Below are 15,547 nucleotides of genomic sequence, written 5' to 3' on the forward strand. Positions count from 1 at the left end.
TGCATGAGTTAATAATCTCTACCTACAGTAACATATTACGAAAAGAGAAGAAATTAGATTCATTCATTGAAAAGCATAAAATATGGACCAATAACATTCTATTTTAACATTTAAGAGATATTTAAATAAATAGAATTGGACTTGTTTTATTAAATTATGGTAAAACATACTAAGGCTACCTGGAGGAGGTATACCATCGTTAAAGATTTCCTGAACGGTTCGGCTAGCTTTAGGTTATCGAAACATCAAAGCACACGCAGTTATCTACCTAAGAGAAAGAATGGCTGCAGGGAAGCATTTTAAGGGAAACGGTCTCGTATTCATGTTAGACACTGGGATTCGATAAGATTATCTGATCGCGGCAAGGCCACGAGGGCTATCTGCCTAAGAGGAAGGATGTTTTGTGGAAAACTAGCTCATATTCCCGTTACGCATCGCGAAAACCAGCTTGTTCGATCGAACCTAAACCAAGTCGAATTACAAGTATTCAAATGGTCATATTTACATTAAACATACGCCAAAACCCATGAAAATCTTATTCAGTTAGCTCGCTCGCCGGGATTTGAACCTTGGTAGAAGTGCAAGTGTTAAACAATAATTTTAATTAATAGAATACCACTAATCTATATTTTAATACTAAGCAAATTTTTGCGATTTTATCCCGAAATTCATTTCTTATTTTATTTATTATTTATTCATTTATTTGGAAAATTCAAATACCCTGAATTTGAGTTTTGTTTCATTTTAAACCATAGAATGTACATGAAGTCAAACTTTAAACTATGAATTACTACTCTTACTAATAAATAGCTTAAAATATAGGGTTATAATTTGAACATGAAGAAAGTTACATAGTCGGTCTCTGACCATCTCTAGATATGAATCCAGCCAGCAGTAGATGTATTACAAAATTATCATTTTTATGCTTCTTGTGAACTCGAAAACCTTGATTTGTTATTTACCTCGGAAATTTTGGAATTAGCATGGATAAGAGTTATTTATGCTAATTAAATGGTAGCATATGATTTGATTCTAATCCTAGATCTATATTATATCTTATAATTGTTTGATGGCATTTTTAAATCGTTTAATGATATTATGTGTTGTTGGTATCATCTCCCCTATTTCTCCACAATCCACAAATCATCCGTGCTTTATGATATAAGCAATTCTGCGGGCACTAGTTTACGTAAACCATCAAAACGCGATCAATTTAGATACCGCTTTATATCGCATATTATATAGAAATTCGTCACTGAGACTCAGATTTTGAACTTTGTATAGTTTTTCTTGTATTTGTTTTTATCTGGCCAGTCCCCCTTTTTGAAAATACGGCCGGCTTGTGCCGGCTGGAGGATCAGGGCTGTGCCCTTATGATGATGATGATGATGATTATATATTAGTAGGTCGATAATGATCTGAACATTGATGTAGTAAACATGTCATTATAGCAAACATTTGAATGTCGTTGCGATGTTTGCTTCAGATGGTGCCTGATTTGAACCTTCTGCCAGGATTCTGATCGCCTCAGTACAACAGCAAAAGTAGTCAGTACAACAGCAATAGTGAAACAATACGCGGTTGAGAAGTCCGCAGATAAGTTTATATGTGGTGCAGTTGAGGATGATGCACATGGTCAAAAATGAACAGCGTGGATTCTTAACAAAAAGGGACAGACATCATTACAAATTTACCAGCATTTAATGGTTCTTAATTGAATATTTAAAGCACAAGGAGTTTAAATATTCAATTTGAAAAAATTAATGGTTCTATGTAGTGAGCAAACTCGTAAGGTAAGCTCTGCATTTTTGTAACTGGACTGAAAACTGCAACATGAGGGATGAAAAGAATGAGAAGTTGAGATCAGTAAGGAGGCGGATACAACAGGGGTCCAACCAGATACTAACAAATAGAAGCATTAACTTCGATAAACAATATAAAACAGGTGTTGGTATCACAGAAACTCTGATACACGATTGTGCATGAAAATTTAAAAATGCGTCAAATTTGTGCTCATTGGGTTCCCCATAGGCTCATTGCAAGAAAACCAATGTGAATAGTCTTCCTGGTTGCATCGGAATATGCCCTTTTCAGTGATATGAAAGAGACTGTGTAAGGTAGGGGAATCTCCAGCAATGAGAAGAAAACGTTCTCCATGAGGGCGTCCGCAGTACTCCTAAAGATGTTTTGTTACAGTCATTCAGAAACTTCCTGGAAAATGAGAACATTGCAACCAGTTGGGTGGAATTGCTGTTAGTATGTATTATCCAACAATTAAGGTACGTTCTGTCCCTTTACTCGAGTTAGTCCAGTTCATTATTGAACATCTAATATTAATATTGTTGCGTTCTACAGGTTCGTGGATTTGGGATAATTGATGATAACACTTCATGAAGAATCAAAACACAATTTATTTGCCAATAAGCACTATTACACAGGACAGTTCGAAGACAAGTTTACACTCCTATAATTGCGATAAGCACGCTACAACAATCAGCAGGACAGCTCTCAGGCTATAATGTTGAAGACAGCTTCGCCGCAAAGCATTGAAGCACAGCTCCCGACTCGATCGATCACTCTCAAGCTAATTTCTGAGCTCAAGATATTACTCTCTTCCAGGACAGGCAGAGTATATATGGCTTTAACCTGCCTTCGCGAATATTCTCAAGAAAACCGCTAAAAATATATGCTTGAATGTTCTCGCTTTGTCTATGACATATCGCCAATTTTATCGCCGAATGGGTAATTTCGTGCTAAATCTTGCAATTTCCTGTTTTTTTCTTGAGGCTTTCTGGTAACCCTAACCGCACTCTGTGGGGAAGCAAACAAAGCACTAGATGAAGGAAAGCATAATACACCAGATCTTATAACACCAGTTGATAATGAAAGCAGAGATAGTGAATAAGATATAGCACCTTTAACATAGGTTAAACGAATTGTTAAAAAATGTGCAGGAACTGTATGAGTTTGCAATGGAGATTGACCCAAATGAAGTAAGAAGATATTTTGTGACAGTTATTGAAAATTCTGCTTTCCTTATTGCAAATCTTTTAAAGTTGTCTGAGTTATTGTCTCAAGCAAAAATTCATCATTAAAATAAGAAATAACTGTAACCTAACGACGTAATTGTGTTCAACAAGGGCTTACTGTACAATTTCTATTTCAGTGTTTAGATCAATATTACTAAGGTATTTAAATAAAAAATAAAAAATAAAAATAAAATAAAAAAGCTGTTTGAAAGTGTTAATTCTGCTTGTAAGACTACCATAAAAGAAAAGGCAAAATAAGAATACTTGGGAATGATGGAAATTTTCTTTATTCTCAGTCTCGATTTTGGATTACAGAAATTAACCAAGAAAAACAATGGCTTTTAAGCTACCAAGAAACAATTCTACATCTTATTTAGAAACTTAAAGCAGTTATAAATGTTAAAAAAGAACGCAAAGAGCTCAACTCTTTCTTGCAGATTCTTAGCACCAAGAAGGGTCGCGACTTCAGTCTTAATATATATTATTATTCTGGCATAATATTCTTAAAAAAAAAAAAAAAAAAAAAAAAAAAAAGAAAGAAAGAAAGAAAGAAAAACTATGAAAATTCCATGCAAACTTTCTTCCTCCATGATTCAAGCAGCCCGATCACCACAGGAACCAGACTGGTTTAGATTTATTTAATTATGGTAAACCACTCGAGGACTATCTGATTAGGGAAGGGATGCCTTCGTAAAGGACTTTCTGAGAGAAAACTGGATAGTACACACGTTAATCATAGAAAAAACAGCAAAAATGCCTATGCAGCCAGCCCCGTTCGCTAGGACTCGAATCATGGACCGAACTACAAGCGTTCAGCAACTTCACCTCGCGGCCTGGTGGGCTAAAGGAACCCGAAACTAGGACGAAAAGTAGTCCATTAACATTTCTTGTCGAAAGCAGATCCACTTTTATAATGAGCATGCTTTCGTGAGGAAAGTACTAATTCACTTCATATTTCGCTGCGGTTAAAAAGAAATATTTTTTATAGAACGATTTTTAAATTCTATTTTCTTATTTTAACTATTAAGCACTAAACATTAGCAAAATATGCGAGTTCATTTGGCGACACTGCATGGCTTCTGCTTGTACTCTACTAGTTTGATTTTTTTTCGATGGAAAAATTCATATGTATAAAAGATTCTGAATATCTGTAAAATAATGAAGAATGGTTATTAGTAATCAATTCATTTTTCAGTACTAAGCTTTCTATGTGTACTTAATTTAAATAAATACTTTGTGTTATAAAATGTATGACCGTTTCGTAATAAGGTATATTTTTCCTACCTTCATATTCAAAGATTTTCAAACTCCTTTGAAAATTTCAGGGGTACAATTTTCAATTAAGAAAAAAAAAATCACTCTTATGTTTAAAGAAAAATAAATGCAGATAAACTGATAGAATATATCATATATTCATTAGAATAAAATTACTACTACAAAGTTTAGAAAATCCATTCTCATTCTCAGTTTAAATCATACTAAAATGTGTTTACAAATTCAACCGAAAAACATTTGGCGATTTTAATTTGCATGATGTTGGCGATTTTAATACTCATTATCTTGGCGGTTCGGCACTTTTCGGCAACCCTTGCTCGCTAGCCGACCGAGGGTTCTTATGACAATATTGACGCAGATATAATAGCCCTATCAACAAACAAAATATCCTGAAACTAAGTTTCCGTTTTTTAATCGCTCTAAAACGAGCATCTCTGTGCTAGGAAAGACAAAGATTAATCTCCGTTTCTGCCGTCCTTGTCTAGGATCCCCTACTTTCCTAAAACCGAAGTTTCAAGTTACTTCATCTCTAGTTACGGCGCGCCTTTTTTTTTTTTTTTTTTTTTTTTTTTTAATCTTGTCTTTCATACACGTTATATATCTATATCTGTATGTATTTGCTAACTTTGTCATTATCTGATTTTTAAAGTTTCCGCTGGAATTCTACTCTGTACAGATCAATTAAATGGATTTTTTTTATCTCCATTGAATTTAACTACTGCTATTAATCTTAATCTAGGTCCCTCGTTCGATGATATCGATTTTGACGGAGGAATTTCCAAATAATAATGGAGCATTAATTATTCATTTTAAGGTCCAAGGATCTCTTTATGTGCGAGAAAAATCGATGAATTTGGCTAAGTATTGCTCACATGAATCTAAGCAAGCCTGAACGTGTGATAAGATAATAAACATGGCTCTACAAATTTCTGCTTTTATTACAATTCTTACATCTATTCAATTACTTCTATGCAACTCCTCCATAGAGGAAGGAAAGAGAGGAGAGGCCCGAATTGATTTTCCCATACACTTCCTTTGAAGCAGTGACACCCCTCCGTTGTTTACAACAAAATATTCAGTGACTTTCCACTAAGATCTATTGATTTTGACATTTTCTGAGGTAAACATTTTGTAATTACATAGTAAATATAAATATAAATGTATATATTCTCTTTTTCTACAATATTTCAGAGTCCTAAGTATATGAAAGAATATGTTTTTAAACAACATTTCATTCTCAACTGAACGAAATACTATAAATTTCCCACACTCAGAACAGTTTTAATTTGAATGAAATGGTTTCAGACATTTTCGTTAATTGCATTAGAAAGAAATTTTAAACTAATCCGATTTTATTCGGTTAACGATTACAAAAATAAAAATCAAAGATTATTGTATTATTAATATCAAAATCACGCATTATTTCATTTCTATTTTACGTAGCTTATTTCTGAAATACGTTTTTCAAATTTGAAACGGTTTTCAACTTCTGAGGCCATCTTTAAATCCAAAATCATGGTCTATTTCAAATAATAGCACCTTTTATTTTAATAGTTAAATATACTGACTTCTCATTTCCATGTACTTAGCTTTCTATGAACAATTCTCAAAGGGATAAAAAAGAGTTTTATTATTTAAAACTTCTAACTGAAGTGTTATAAAATATAAGGAAATAATTCCTTTAATAAAGTTGCGTTGTACGAGTTCGTGGATTTGGGAGGGGTTGATGACAGCACTTGATGAAGAATAAAAACATAATTTATTCGCCAGTATTACACAGGACAGTTCTAAAGACGCGTTACAGTCATCTAAAAACTACGAAAAACACGCTGAAACAATCAGCAACACAAAGCATTGGTAAAGCACTAAAATACAGCTCCCGAGTCGGTCGATCGCTCTCAAGCTAACATCTGAACTCAAGAACTACTACTGAACTCAACATACATTAGATCCTACTCAAGATACACTTCACGATAAACTCTACATACTCTTACTCCGCGTACTGGCATGACTTATATAGCTTTTGACCAGCCTTCGAGAACATTCTGTGGTAAACTGGTACGAATTCGTTCTAGAATGTTCTCGCTCCGTCTCCAATTTTGTCGCCAAATGGGCGATCTCGCCCTAACTCTGGTAACCCTGCCTTCCCTTGTCATTTTCTGGTAACCCTTAACCCTCTTTGCGGGGAAGCTATCTTACCACAGCTGGACGTTTCGCAAGAATACTTACCTTTTCTGGCCTTTATATCTTCATGTACATTCATTGTTCTTATTATATTTTTTATATTATTTTTTATTTGTTTTTACAAAGTTTGCATTATTTGTCTTATTTTGTAATCTTCTATGTTTATTTCAACTTTACTTTGAATTCTGTTTCATAATGACAATTTCCAATGTTTAATTTTTACAAATAATATAGAACTCAAATGCATAAACATGAGGGTGTCGGGGACGGTTACTCGAGTTTTTTCGTATTTCTCTACAGAAATTGCTTTTTACTCCAAGTTGAATTGGCTAAAATGCTTCATAAGAATAATTTCTTTGAGTATCAGCATTGGTTCGTAATCCCTTCTATTCGCGGAAATATTTGGCTTTACCTTATAACTCGAGTAAAGACGAAACACCTTCGTATTTACGTATTTTTATTAATTATTGTTCATTGAACGGGAGTTAGTTTGTTCCCCTTGAAAAGTCAACTAATTTCCGATCAATGACAATGATTACATGTTTTAATTTAATTTTTCCTTTTACAATTGAAATTTTGTTCTTCATGATGATTTAATTCCAGTCCCCGTTAAAACATTATTAACATTTTACTTTCAAGTTACTTCAAAACATCTTTCGAAATATAACTTACCAGTATGGATTCACTCTTTTAAAATAATTCTACTTTAATTAAACTTAGGAGATAATATAATCAATTTATCAATATTGTTTAGGAAATAAATTATTATTATATATATATATATATATATATATATTTAACCTCTGATTTCAACAATACGCATATTAAAAATTCTACTTTATTATTATTATTATCCTTAAGTAGTAAGGTATAATCCTTAAGTACAAAGTTATTATCCTTAAGTACACATTTCATATACTGCGCTTTTTAATACGTTTTACAATTTTTTTTTTTTGTGACCCAGCTTTTCGATTCGTGCTGAACTGTCGTGTGTGGTAGTACTACTAAGCTGCCGTAAAGGTAACGTGGTCTGGATGTAAGCAAAAGTGCCACATCTTCCTTTGGCTACCAAAGTTCGTTAGCACTGCGTCAGCCGTAGTGGAAGGAAGGCGTCTTCTGCTATTCCTTCCTCCGTGAGTTCTACAGAGGGTAGTTTGCTGTTGAAACTTGTGGATTCACCTAAGTTTAGATAAGCAAAGTTTGAGGTAATTAGACAGGCAATGTAAAATTTATTACAGATTGGCACTAATAGATTTTAGGGTCATTCTTGAAAGTAATGATAGCGGCCTTTTTGACATCCGTGAAAGATTTAGCATTTTTGTAAAAATTGGAAGAGGTCAAAATTTCGTTTTCAATTAACAATGGAAAAACTCGAGAAAAATTTTGTTTCAAAAAAGGAATTCTTATCGCAAAATTTTCTTAAACATAAAAATAACAAGCTGTTTATAGCTGTATCTAACAGCAGCACAGTATGACTTTATCATCCTTTAAAACTTAATATTCAGCAATATCTGCACTCATATTTGACCAGCCTTTATTTCAATTCTATACAATTAGATTTACTCCAATTTGAGTTGTAATGAAAAGTTCACTATTTGAAAGTTATTTTTCCTTTTACATAGGGCGTTCAATGCGTTCTAACCCTAACACTGAATAACTATAGAATGACGAAACATCGTGAAATGTGCATCATCCTTCTGGAGCACAAAAAAGAAGTACAAGAACATATGATTTTTATGAGGCTGTTGTTAGGCAGTCTAAAAAAAAATCACTTATCTGAATGCAGGAACATCTAATTCGTTCGACGATGGAATTCTGGTCGAAAGAAGAAATAAAACAAGCAAATAATTATTAGCGTAGTTTAACGTTTAAAGTTACATCCATAGAACCGATGTTGTGTGGAAGCAACTTTGCATAGTAGGATTGACACTGCGAAGACCAAAAGAAACGTAGAACAATCGCTAGTGCAGGCTCGACATAGGGGTACGATCGACATTAGTTACTAGCATACGATCAACACGATAAAACAAAGATTTTGATAACAATTGCGAGTAAGAGGATTAATGCTCATTTATGACATTTACAGAGTTTTCACTTATGATTCATACTGCATAAAGTGGGTACCAGCCGTACCATTAACAAAGCATATTTATGATACCAGCAGTCAATGGATATTGTATAACATAGTCAAGAGTCATAATTAGCAGCAGCATGTAATCAAGAAGGGAAGGATTTGAGTAAATTAAAATTTTTTGGGAGTCGACACCGACTTAGACTCGAAACAGATCATCGAACTGCCTTTTCAGTCCTTTGTTCGCAAAAAAACTGTCATTTCAATGCAGCCTATTCGATCCTATGCCACATTCCTTTCATTTCTATTGATGTTGCACCTTCCTGCGTTTCCGATTGCCATAATTAAGCAGAAGAAAACGTAACTCGTATGTGATCCTAGATAAAACTACAATGTGGATATCACTAACGTTAAAACGTGCACAGAAACAGAGAAATATGCAATGGAAATTAACGCGCGACAGTTTTTCAGGGTGCTACGGAAATAGATGTCAATGTTTAGTAGATGGAGGACAAAATCACGTATGAGAAGTCAGTATATATCAAATGGTGTGGACCAAATGTTTATTAAATGTCGACAGCTAACATCGACAGCATGATACTGTACTCCAGTAAAGCTTTTATGATATTTTTTGTGGGGAGGAAGAAACGACGTTTCTCATTCATTACTTCCTTTATAATATCTTAACAGCAGAGTTCTTTTATACTCGTATTAGTTTGCTGACTCAAATTCGTCATGCCATAAAAGAAAATATCTATAGCAAATTCGACAGAAAAAATGTTGCCTTTGGATGACAGTATACCTTTACTAAAGTCAGACTTTCCATTCTGCTATTCCATAGCAATGTAGATTTCGGTTTCTCTCCAAAAGATCACCAAGATCTGGTTCCAAGTCACTGTCCCCACTACTGAAGACTGAAGCGGGGGGGGGGGACATGGTACCTTTTGCTCTTTTGCTGCTACTATAGAATATGTAACATCACATAATGATGTGAAAAATGTTAATCAGAGGTTTGTCGATACATAGGTAAAATATAAGCAACAACGGTTAAGAATATGATATTATTTATAAACTACTATCAGTATTTTTCTGAAGGATTGGTAAGTACATATAAATACCGACTTACGAAATCTAATAAGAGATCTGATCATAATGACATGAGCACTTACTTCATTTTTTCACTACATTTTCATATCAGTTTTAGTTCGCAAGGATCCTTATTGTCTGTCGATTGTTAAGATCATGATGAACGGTTTGGAAACTGCAAAAAATAGAATGTTTCTAATTAAAAACTTCTTCAAAGAAAAAAAATTTAAAAAAAAAATTACCCAAATATATTTCGAAATCTCGACCAGCTCTCTACATATAAATTGCTTCCGTTCTCTTTAACAGACATAGATAGATTTAGCAGACCTGCTTTAACATTAGCTTTGAATTTTATCATGATATTTTATTTGCAGAGGTTGGGATTCTTGCTATTGTAAGGTTAAAGTAGTTTTGGGCTCTTTAAAGAAGGCTTTTTAACACAGTAAAAGATCGTTTCTTTCACCACTCAGAAAAAATTTTCAGTAGCCATTCACTCGAAAACAACAACATTAAAGAAAAAAGGAATAAACCTCTGATTCTCAGCTTCAGAGGAACGGGTGCTTTCAACCGAATGCTTTAGGCACATACACTTAGCCACAATGTCTCATATCATACGGCTGTAGAAATCTTTCCTCTGCCTAATATATTTCTCGGTCTGGGGTCGGCGAATAAAAAATATATATTCCATAGAACAGCTCCGTTCACGGCAGGATGCTTCTTTCTTGAACTTTGCCGAGAAAAGAGGCCACAAGATCAATATTGGGACACGGACCACTTCGCTCTCTTGACCGACAAGCTTCCAGACATTTTGGGCCTATTTCTCTCCCACCTAAAAAGTTCTCTCCTTTTATTATTATTATTATTCTTTCTGCCTCTCATCTTGCTCGATTTCCTTCTTTTCATCATTTTCATCTTTCTTTTTCCTTCCCTGGTCGCCTCTTCAATCATCCAAGTATACTTTTTTTCTATCCTATGTTCAGATGTTCTTCCTTCCATTCGCTAAATACCCCGCGGACTCTGATTTGTGGCTTCCCGTTGTCTTCTGACGGGATCTAGCGCTTCTTTTATCCCCGTTTTTCTCTTTTAGACCTTTTTTTTCCCCTTTTAATTATACCACCAAAGACTCCGATGTGGTAGAAAATTCACTCTTTCGCAGTTGAATTGAATAGAATCTATGAAACTGTCCATGTAACGTTTAAAACGTTCAGATGTGAAAATTCCCAGTTACAATCATATCAAAAACAAATTCATCACGTAATATTCAGACATAATTTTACAGACCCGTGACTTGATATGTTTTAACTCAGTATTTCTAAACGGTTTCCTCTATATTTGTTTTTTGATTTTCATGTCACTTTGTAGAGTCTCACTTGCGTTGACAATATACACTAAGACTTCCACTTAAGCGATACCGAAAGCACACCTGATGTTTACAAATCAGCCAGCATTTGTGTCATGAAATCAAAAGTAGAATTTTAAATTGTTGGTGTTGGTGTATTTAATTATGGCAAAGCACACTAGGGCTATCTGCCTAAGGGGAGGGATGCCTTCGTGGAGGACTTTCTAAGGGAAACTGGCTCGTATACACGTTACACATGAGGAAAACCACGAAAACAACCATGCTTTATTAGCGTATCAGCCCGTTCGCGGGATTCGAACCTCGGACCGAACTACCAGTGTTCAGCGACTTTACCGCTCGGCCGCAGGTGGGCCAATTTTAAATTGAACTAAATCTAAGTAGATGTAAGCCAAAGGTGGAAGTTGGCCCTTAACCTACACCGGCGTAACAGCGCTATCGGCAGCGATAAAGCAGCTCCGTAGACAGATATGCTTATCGTAGATTAATAAATACTAGTAAAATGGCTTTTACCAGGCGGAACATGCTCTGACTAAACCCTCATTTGAATACACGCTAGCTAATTTGCTTTCTGGCACAAAAGTAGAAGAGAGAAAAGACAGTGCTGATTTGTAACATCACATAACTTGTTAACTAACATAACCTTACAAATTTATTGAAAATAAAATTTAAAGAAGCGAAACAGGAAAGAAAATTAAGGAAACGTCTTTTGTGAACTTTTGAATAAAAATCTCAAATCTTAAATACATGCGACCTAATTTGCATTCTGGCAGGAAAACGAAGAAAGAGAAGCAACAGTACTAAATTCATAACATAAAATAACTACCGGTTAACTAACATAAATAAACCTTACGTCTTTATTGAAAATAAACGGTAAAGGAAAGAATTGTATTGGGGTTCTTCATAATACTATTCTATTCACATTATCCTTTGCATCATATATTTTTTTTTTCAGAAAATTTTTTTCTTTAAAATTCACTTTGCTTTTTTTTAATAAAAATATGTGATATCATACGGTTTTTAATTGAGAAACCTAGTTTAAATAATAAAATTCAACAAAGTCGAATTATGTTTAAAAATATTATTTTTCATGCAATTTTCTCAAGGTAATCAAGGTAATTTCATAAGAGGGAAGCGTTTTTTTCATGAAATGTATATAAGGTTTCCACAACGAAAAAGATGATATATGTAGGCCATTAGCCCAAACTGAGTTGGAACAACACAACCAGATTTGGCAAAAAAAGTCGTATCCTAACTGAAAAATCGGGTAATTATGGAAACTAGAGAGCTGATTGGCTTGCTAATAGTGCAACTAAAAATGATATTAATATTGATGTAAATAAAATTTCAATATGTTATTTCAAAAAAACATTCAAAGCTAAAATGATTGAGCAGTGGAACTGTGATTATATTTCTTCTGATAAGGGATCTGTTACAAAAACATTCTTCCCAATTATTTTTGAGAGTCTGAAAAGTAAGAACTTGTTGCTCAATTTTAAAGTTACGCAATTTTTGTCTGGACATGGTAAGTTTAAAGCGTATCTTGAACGGTTTAAGCTGACGTCTTTCAATTTGTCTTATGGCAATCTTAGTTTTCAGCAAAGTGTTTTCCACCTGCTTTTTGACTGCCCATTGCTTGATAAATCAAGAAATCTATTTAAATGCAGATTGAAATTAATTGGAATTCATTGGCCGCCGAAATGTTATGATTTTGTATCTTCAGCTTCGGCCTACCGAGCTTTCAACGATTTTGCTGACTTTTATTTTAAACATTGTAAATGATTCCTTTATACATTTTCATACTTCTGCATTTACTTTTTTTTTTTTTTTTTTTTTTTTGTGTGTGTGTGTGTGTGTGTGTGTGTGTTTTTTTTTTTTTTTTCTTTTCTTTGTGTATGATTTCATTATATTATTGAAAATTGATGTTATTACTTACAATTTTGTCTTTTTTTACTTACGATTTGTAAGTCTCGTGTGATACTTTGTGGTGCACGAGGATTTCGTTTTCCTTTGAATAATAAAAATAAAATTAATAATAAAACTAAAAAATCTGACTTATCGTAGACAGTGTCGACTTATTGCAACACAAACAACTTATTGAAAAGTTGTTCGCGTTGCAACAAGTCGACACTGTTTGATTATCCTTTCTCATCAGCCTGATATTTTTAGGCTCATTGGAATGAATATTTTAACTGTAATCGTAAGGCTAATTAGAAAAATATGTAATCGTGTGCTCAAATAGCTGGTTTTATTGAAAGCTTATTGCAAACCGAAGGAAGTTATAAGGTATTTTCTCCCTCCTTCCTGCATGCCACGATGGAATGCAGGAAGGAGAGAGAAAATACCATCGTAGCATACTCGACGCGTATTCGAGGCATCCAGGTTCGAGCCCTAGCGATGATATTACACATATTTCACGTGTCCTGCTTTTAAAATCCTGAAGACTCTACAGTGGCGCTTAAACTAAATGTGGTGGATGATGAATCTTCACCACCAGGAATTGGAAATTGGGTCTTCTAATCCCCAGACGGCCTTTAAAAGGGGGAGTATATAAGGTATTTTCTGTCTCCTTTCTGCATGCCTTCGTGGTGTAAAGGTATCACACTCGGTGCGAATTTGAGAGATACAGGTTCGAGTCCCGTTGAGGGCATTGCTCATTTTTCCCGTCTCCTGCTTCCCCCTCACCCAAAAGAAAAACTAATGACTCTACAAAGTGAAGGCTGAAGTATGCAAATAGGTTGAAAGAGGTTGTATTTCTATGCTTATACCATAGTAAACTTCTGAATTGGTATCTTGTAGTGAAATTTGTGATTAATTACTATATGAATTAGTTACTTAGATAAGCAGGAGACTTATATAATATGTCTCAGTTACAACTATAGCATGCTTTCGTCATGGTATATCACCAAATGTATAAATCTCTAGCAATAGTGTGATTCTCGCCATAGTAAGTAATCAATTATTTGCTGTTTTTTCTTGTGTTAGTCAGCATAACATTTAGTTGAAGGTACCTGGCTAATAATCATTGAACTTCCCTAGTTTTGAATTCTAACAAGCATTATTAAATTCTGGACTTTCAGCCTTTATAAAGAACTTTCTCGCGTTTATTATATTATAAAAGGGAAGCGAATGTGTAAGGTTTTGTTTTAGACTACATGTTATTTTTACGTTATTTCTTTTCTGTACCTATGTCTTCCGTCGACAATCACCAGAATTTGTATTAGGTTGAGTTTAAATAGCAACAGAATATTCAATTGGGAAAGAGAGTTGAGCTGAATTTGTCAGAACGCTTTTATGCCTGAGACTTCCACCTGTGTGCCGATATCAGTTTTTGTGACTGATTTTGTATATATGTTAGCTCGCATGGCTAGAATCTGCAGCAGATGAAACCGGTTTCATGAGCCACTGCAAGTTAGCTTTTGTGCTTTATGCATTTAAATATTTGAATTTCTGAGACACTACAAATAACAGCGAGCACTTTTTGTTAAATTTTAATTGCACTAAAAAACATAGTTTTTGATAAACGCTTCAGTCAAGTTTAACCTCTATATGTGCTCTTAGAGCTTACACTTCTCATAATTGTGAAGAGTAAAATTCGTACCAACACAGGTTTAAGACATTTAACTGTTAATTAGACTTTTCTGGCTTAAAATACCTAACTTTTATATTATTTGCAGTTGAATAGCATACTGCTAAACTAAAATTATATCAGTAAAAGAGATCCTTCCATAGCTAAGTGTATGAACTGGAAGTAAATTATTAATTTTTCTGAGACACTTTTAATGAATAGTTTTCGATCAAAAGAACTGTCTTTTCTGTGATGGAGGACCCTATTAATCATAAGCAAACCGTCTCACTATCTGAATGATTGAATAACTCTCGTGAGCAATCTGACATAATACGATCCCTCTTGGTGTTTCATCACATCTAGAAATGACAGTAATCGATAATTAGAGGGTTAAATTTATGGCTAAAGCATTTAGGAAGGCCATTTCTATTCATTCGACAATCACTGTGATAAAGCTAGTATGTTTTGTTCCAAACATAATATGCAACCCAACTTTATTATATAACGTTATTAGAAATGTAGTACGTTGATGTACTAATGCACATATTTCATTAGATCTTCCTTATTTTGTGAAGAAATTGATATAAAAATTAAGGAATCAAAGTTATTAAGAAATATTTTATTTGGGTATATTATATACATGGAATTATACTTTTCAGAATCAAAAACTTCTACACGTTTTTGAAGTAAAATACATTTTTAGTAATTTAGTAATGCTATCAAAAACAAAAAAAAAAAAAGTCACCAGCACAATGAAACTTGTTCACGTAAATAAAAGATGGGGGAGAGGAGAGCGAGTGAGTCAACTCCTATTAAGGGCACACAAAGAATAATGGAGTTTATCAAAGAATTGCGCAAATGAGATCAACAATCGTCAATAAAGTACGAGAAAGAGCAATAATAGAAATGGAGAAATGTTTAATATGATGGCTTGAGATATAGAAAACGCTGTATTTCGATAAGCTCAATGACAAAGA

General features: G+C 33.9%; 1 long non-coding RNA gene across 1 annotated transcript in view; it reads right to left on the reverse strand.

The window, feature by feature from the left end:
* LOC118199411 (uncharacterized) overlaps window positions 1–15,547 on the reverse strand; it is an 808,537-nt gene that overhangs the window by 182,371 nt on the left and 610,619 nt on the right. Inside the window, exon 6 of the long non-coding RNA XR_015044440.1 lies at window positions 9,729–9,820. This is a non-coding gene — a long non-coding RNA (uncharacterized LOC118199411). The remainder of the gene's footprint in view (window positions 1–9,728; window positions 9,821–15,547) is intronic.

Source organism: Stegodyphus dumicola, chromosome 12 (assembly GCF_044657685.1).
Source record: "Stegodyphus dumicola isolate Sdum_Otavi_A_Nest chromosome 12, ASM4465768v1".
Lineage (NCBI taxonomy): Eukaryota > Metazoa > Arthropoda > Arachnida > Araneae > Eresidae > Stegodyphus > Stegodyphus dumicola.